Below are 6,512 nucleotides of genomic sequence, written 5' to 3'. Positions count from 1 at the left end.
AATGCCATGTATGGAAGAGGTGACCAAACACTCCCATCCAAATATTAAACACTTGTTAATAACTTTTCGGCCTTGCAGCAGAACTTCTGTCACGATGGATAAATAGGGCTGAAAAGGACTTGTCTTTATGCTAAGCCTAAACTGGCGTCATTGGACTAAGTAACAAAGAGAAGCTTTTGTTAAAAAAAGAAGAGAGAGGGGATGATTTATCCAACACTTTAAGGGAACCTAATGAATAATTCAGTGTTATCATTCAACTTGATGCCGATTATTATTTTTTCTTCTTTCTTCACACGTGAGGGACTCCGGCAGATAAGGGGTATCATGCAGGGGCACGTAGGGGGAAGTAATGCGCACACAAGGACAATACAAGAGGGCTGCAGCTCAGTCACTCCGCTGTCAGCTTGATAAATATAATGTGTCACCAATTAAAAACTCATTGCCATTCTTTAATTCAGCCAAGGCCTTGTTAACCGCTGCCCAGCAGGGAGGCTGCCAGAGTAGCCACTGCGACCAGCACCACCATAATAGAGGCCCCTGTTTTCCCATCCTTTTGAAACCATGGCCCTTCCCTTTGGCATGTAAATAAGACATTCATTCGGCAGCACTTTTCCGATGACCATCGATGTCTTTGATTTTCATCTTTTTTTCCTCTGGGAAAACAAAGAATTCTATAGTTTCAGATTTTTATTCAAAAAAACCTTTTTGGGCCTTTCTTTGGGAGCATTCTCATGGTAATCATGTTGACTCAACTTTGTGCAACGTGGCTATACAACGCATATGAACCCTAGCAGGAGTCCATTACAGAAATACTATTTAGCAAGCTGTTTCTGTGAGAAAGTCAAACGTTTAAGGGGCTTTTTGTGCCGGTCGGGGACAAGGGTCCCGGAGGAGCAGCAGGAGTCCTTTAGAAACTGCAGTGAAACTAAAGGCCTCTCAGGTCTGAGATGCTTCCCAGCTGAAGTCAAAAGTGTTGAAATGCAGAAAAGAAGGTTTTCTTTTACAATGTCCAACTCCCTGTCAACCATGACTGCATTTAGCAACTTTCTTCTCTGACACTGGATAAGTGGATGTCACTAACCTTTCCAAACATATCCACCCAGACACAAAAACAAATGATTTTCATTGAAGAATAATTCCATCAACATAAGACACATATTTTTGCTGTACAGAAATATACAACTGCAGCAAACAACACACACAAGAGACAAGTCCTCCACATTAGACAACAAAAATTCTGTATGTCATTTCTGTCATGTCTTTCTTGACCAACACTTACAAGCGTTTCCTTATCTGACGCCTCTCATAAGGAAAGATCATGGTTTGGGTTAAAATCAGGTTTGACATGACATGGTTAAAATAATAAAGGTTTATGTGTAACTTTCACAAAATCCTTGTTACTAATGACACCGGTGGCCGTTAACTGCAGTCAGCCTCCTGTTGCAGTCCATAGGCTTGAGTGAGCATCATCCTGGGTATTGGCAAAAACAATGACGTGACATACACTAGACTGAACACTGAATGCTGGAAAATAAATTTCAACCATATTTAGATTAAAGTTACTATCTGTAATATTCCAATATTTTATTTTGACCATTGTTGCAGCCAAGCCACAGCCTTGCATCCTTCATCCTCCATAGGCTGTTATAGGCAACTGAGACAGTTGGAGAATGTCTCATTTTTAAAGTTCCATTACAAAGAGTTTATTACACGTAAATGTCTTCACGTTCTTACATATGGCGCCTTTAAGGTTGGGGAATGATTATGGTCGAATGGGAGCCAGAGCCTTCAGCTTTCAAGCTTTGCTCCTGTGGAATCAGGTCCCAGTTTGGGTTTGGGAGGTATGCAAGAGTAGGCTTAAGACTTTCCTCTTTGATAAAGATTATAGTTAGGGCTGGCTCAGGTGAGCCCTGAACCTTAGTTATGCTACTACAGGCCTAGACTGCCAGAAGACTTATTATGATGCACTGAGCTGTTCTCTCCTCCTCTCCCTTAATGCATGTTACTAACTCGACTTCTTCTCTCTCCTGTAGTTTTGCACTTTCTCGTCTCTTCTTTTTTCGCTTTCTGCAGGTGTTTCTGTTCAAGGTTTCTACCTGCTAAAAGGGAGTTTTCCTTGCCTGTGTCTCCAAATGTTCACTCATGGTGGTACTTGTTGGGTCTGTTAATAAAATTATAAAGAGTACAGTCTAGACCTGCTATATGAAAAGCGCAATGAGATAACTTTGTTATGAATTGGCACTATATAAATAAAATTTAATTGATGAATGGTCATGGTGGACATCGTTAGGAAACAGGAAATGAACAGAGGTCTGCGCGTTAAAATCCAACATCATCTGACTTCCAACTTTTCTTCCAGACAAGAGTAATAATTCCTACGGCCGCTAGGGCACTTTGTCACTTGTAAGCACTTGTCGTTTGTTGGAATTTGCTGAACAGACTGATGCTGTTGTTTTTCTTGGGAGGACTGTCTCACAGCAAAACATAGCTGAAGTTGAAAATGTATAGATTTTATGTGCTTAATCTTAAATCACTTACTTTAAGGTAATAAGATTAGCCACAAAGTTTAGAGCTAGCTATTCCTATGTGACAAAACACATAAGAGTATTAGTTGGACTTTAGAGATCAGAAAGGGGAGAGTCTGCTTCTCTTTCCAGGTGTCTACACTGTTTGTTGAGTCACTCATTGAGTCAGATTTCCTTACTCCACACACCTTTGGTGTGATACACTGTCCTCAGCGGTGGGAAAGAATCCAAATTTGGAAACATTTATAAGTGCTGAAATGTAGGAATTCAGAGGTCATGCTACTTATAATTCCCAATCTCTCAATGTCCCTCATCAAGCCCATTTGAACAGTAATGTTGGAATGCAAAATATTCCATTCAACACACAATGAGTCGGGTCATCCTGCACACATTAAAGCCCAGAGTAGAATATAAAAAGAATGAAGCATGAACATCTGAATGAGCTCAAGTCTCCCTCTTCAGCCCCCTACGTCCCACCACCTATCCCCCTCCTCCTCCTCCTCCTCTCTGCCCGCTCATTATCCCTGTCACACGGGACCAGGGCCCACTTGGCACAGTCTTGTGGACTTAATTGAATTAGACATACCCGCTTGTTTAGGCATTGTGTGGTGGCATGAGAATCTCCCAGCCATCTCCATGAAGGCAGAAGAAAAGAGAGGCATCGGCAACACTTGTCGGAAGATCTGAGAGTCGTAGATTCTCAGGGATAGAAGGGCCGCCGCGAAACATTGGACCACCAGTCCCTCATTGTGCCCCGGCTCAGTGCCAAGTGCAGAGTGGGACTTGTCCATGGGTGTCACTTCATTGAACCCTGAGGTGTGGCAGAATCCTGGCATTTAATAAACTCTAAAACCCCCTTTGAACATATTATTCAATGACTGGATTTGACACTGGTCAATAAATAGTTAAGGAATATTTATTCTGAAATGCTGCACCGATGTGGTTTGTATTTAGATGTTGCTTCCAAATGACTCTGTCAGCTTGAGCTTCTTTTCTCTTATCTCTGTTATAATAGGAAAAATTCAAAGATCTCACTCAGGATCACTGAGTAAGTTGAGATGAACATGAGTGACAGTTGTAACGCCAATATTATTATATTAATAATATAATATTATATTTGGTTAATTTTTTTTACTGTGAAAAATCCCATGCATAAACGCCTGCACCATGGAAACAAATGAAGGTAAATTAAGGAGAACTGAAATCATTTCAGAGGATTTTAGCATTTTTTTATGTTAAAATAGTCCATACAGACCATCTGTTGTTTTGCTTGTAGGTCATTCAATGCAGCTCTTGACACCAGCAACAGCACTCAGTGTGCCAGCTTAACCCTCTGACTCCTTTTCCAGCCACAGTCTTGGAGCTGACTTTAAAGTCAAGAGTCAGTCACTTTGTGATTAGAGATTTTTTCTCTCTTTCTTTTTTTGCTTAAAAATGGAAAGAAACCTCTTCTAATGTGATTGCCCTTTTCCATTTATCCAGACAGGGTTTAAATGGAGGTGCTACAAGGGGATGCCTAGGCGCTGTAACTACATAACGTTAACCTCCCTAACCCCAGGGGTCAGGGCCAGATTGACACCATAACCCACAACCCTGATCCTCCTTCAGTCTCTTTAGAGGTGCACCCGGCCGGCAGTAATGCGGCCCGCACTTTATTCATTTGGAGATCAGCCAAGCTGAAAAGATAAGCTCTGAATAATTGCAGCCCTCGGACCAGGGAGAATCTGATGGGATCTTCGGGTCTTTAACTTTTTCTCCCTCTCTTTGTACCCTCTTAGAACTGGAGGACACCCCTTGTTAGATTCAGGCAGCCAGATGGGCAGGAGAGGAGTGACATGAACTGTGGTGCTTTAGAGAGAGGGATGACTGGCTGTAGGGACCTGTCACTCACGTGCAGGGGGAGTCAATGTGGAGCTTAATGAATCCTCCACAGCCACCAGTGGACAAGACGAAGCTCTGTGTGGACACCAGACTGCCAGACAGTACACCATCCTGCCTCCTTTTCACTCTTTTTTTCAGTCTTTGCCTCTCTCATGGCCACCACTTTCATCCTGGTAAAGTTTAAGAAACACTTTTTATGTAGTTCCCAAGCAGTTAATTTTATTTTCTGCCTTTACTTGATGGTTTTCATTTTAAAAGGAAGACATGTCCAAATTTCAAGGAAAACATCTTTGATTTAAAACATAAAATTCATAAAATAACAAATACAGTTTTACACAAGGTGTTCCTGGATGGCATACGAGACGTTTACAACAAACTGTTGAGCTGTGGTGCCACATAAATATCCCCATGAGACATGAGATAATTCATTAATAGAGTGGTCATATCTCTCTGGGAGGCGGGACACTGGTAACAATAACACATGAAAATGAGACAGTTTGCTACTGTGGCTGCTGTAGTTAATCATCCCTCTGTCAAATTAGCCTCCAGCCCTGCATGGAGGACAGCACAGCAGATAGACAGGGCATCGTTAGCTGCACTGTGCAACAAAGGCCTAGCAATGGGGAGGCTGCAGCTATACTGGTAATGTCAGGTCCCAGGTCAGCTTGGTCCAGAGCCAGTGGAAGCCCATGCTGCGCTCTGCCTGTCCGGTGTTGTCATAACAGAGCAGTTGTACTGTATGAGGCCACGAGGAAAGACAAGACCGGCTGCAGCCTCCTGAAGACAGGCAGAACAACAGGACCACACACTCGTTTCTCATTAACATCAGCCAAAGTATTGTTCTTTTTTTTCTTCCTTTTCACATGTTCTGATACGGACCTACTCAGAGTAACAGAATAAGCGTAATGTAGCTTAAATTACTCTGCCATGGGGTGTCTGGGAAAGTTACTTCCAACATGTAATCAGTTTCAGATTACACATTGCTTCTTTGTATTAGCTTTGTGAATTTATCCATTGTGATAACTTGGCATAGATAAGTAAATCCCAGATCCCAGTAAATGAAAAATCTAATCCCTTGTCATTTGTTTCTCTGTAATACTGAAAGTTGTCTACTTGTTTTTCCACAACACTGATTGCAAAATATTGACCATTACTGCACATAATTATTGTTGTCTACTCAAATGAATAAAAGTTGTAACTCTTATTACAGTGTTCTTTCCAAATCTCTTACAGTAATATGTATATAATAGTAATTACAGAATACAGGAATCCACCTCGCCTAATGATTGCTGATTAAATGCAAGCAAAGTAATCTGAATGTGTGTGTTGACGAGCTGGACAGCAATCATTAGCAGTGTTCATTCTGGAGACTTGTCCTCCAGCCATTTTCCCCCTTTGTTGGCTTGTACTTTGACAGAGGCCAGGCATTGTGAAACAAAATAATCCTGATTATTACAATAACATCAGACACTGCACGAGACCTCGCACTGAATCAAATGTCAGGCTCGAACAAATCTCCAGACATCAAGTCAAACACAATATTTTCTCTGCCCAATCACAAGGGCACATTGCTTCCTGTCCTGGAGACAGTGTTACCCAGTGGCTTCTTGTTTTCCATAAACCTTGTTTCCTGTGTTACAGGGCATTTTAATGGAGAAAAAACAATAATACATGAAGCACTCACTCATGCCATGTTTACAGTATTAGTAACAGAAATAGTTTTCAGCAAGACAGAGCAGAGAACATTGGTGTAACTTGAACAGGAAATTTGATTATTGGAAATTTGAGAAACAGCTTTTTAACCGTCTGGTAATTAATGTGTGGCAGAGACATTTTGATAAAAATTGATTTATGGTACTGCGTGTTCATCACTAGCAGATAAGTATCATCTACAGCTGGACTGTCATAAATATACTGTTAATATTGGAATGGGACGTACGTCTTAATTCATTACTAAATTATATATAATAAAATTATAAAGAAGCACAGAGGTCAAAGAAAAAATATAAATACAATTAATTGTACACCACTGTTACACAGCAATATTGTTTTACTGGGTCTATAAATTTGATTATCTTGTGTGAACATTTTATTACCAAAATTGTC

The sequence above is a fragment of the Micropterus salmoides genome, unplaced genomic scaffold, assembly GCF_014851395.1.
Source record: "Micropterus salmoides isolate LMB-PRFRI ecotype aquatic unplaced genomic scaffold, ASM1485139v1 Ms_hic_scaffold_16, whole genome shotgun sequence".
Taxonomy (NCBI): domain Eukaryota; kingdom Metazoa; phylum Chordata; class Actinopteri; order Centrarchiformes; family Centrarchidae; genus Micropterus; species Micropterus salmoides.
This window is presented reverse-complemented; position numbering follows the sequence as displayed.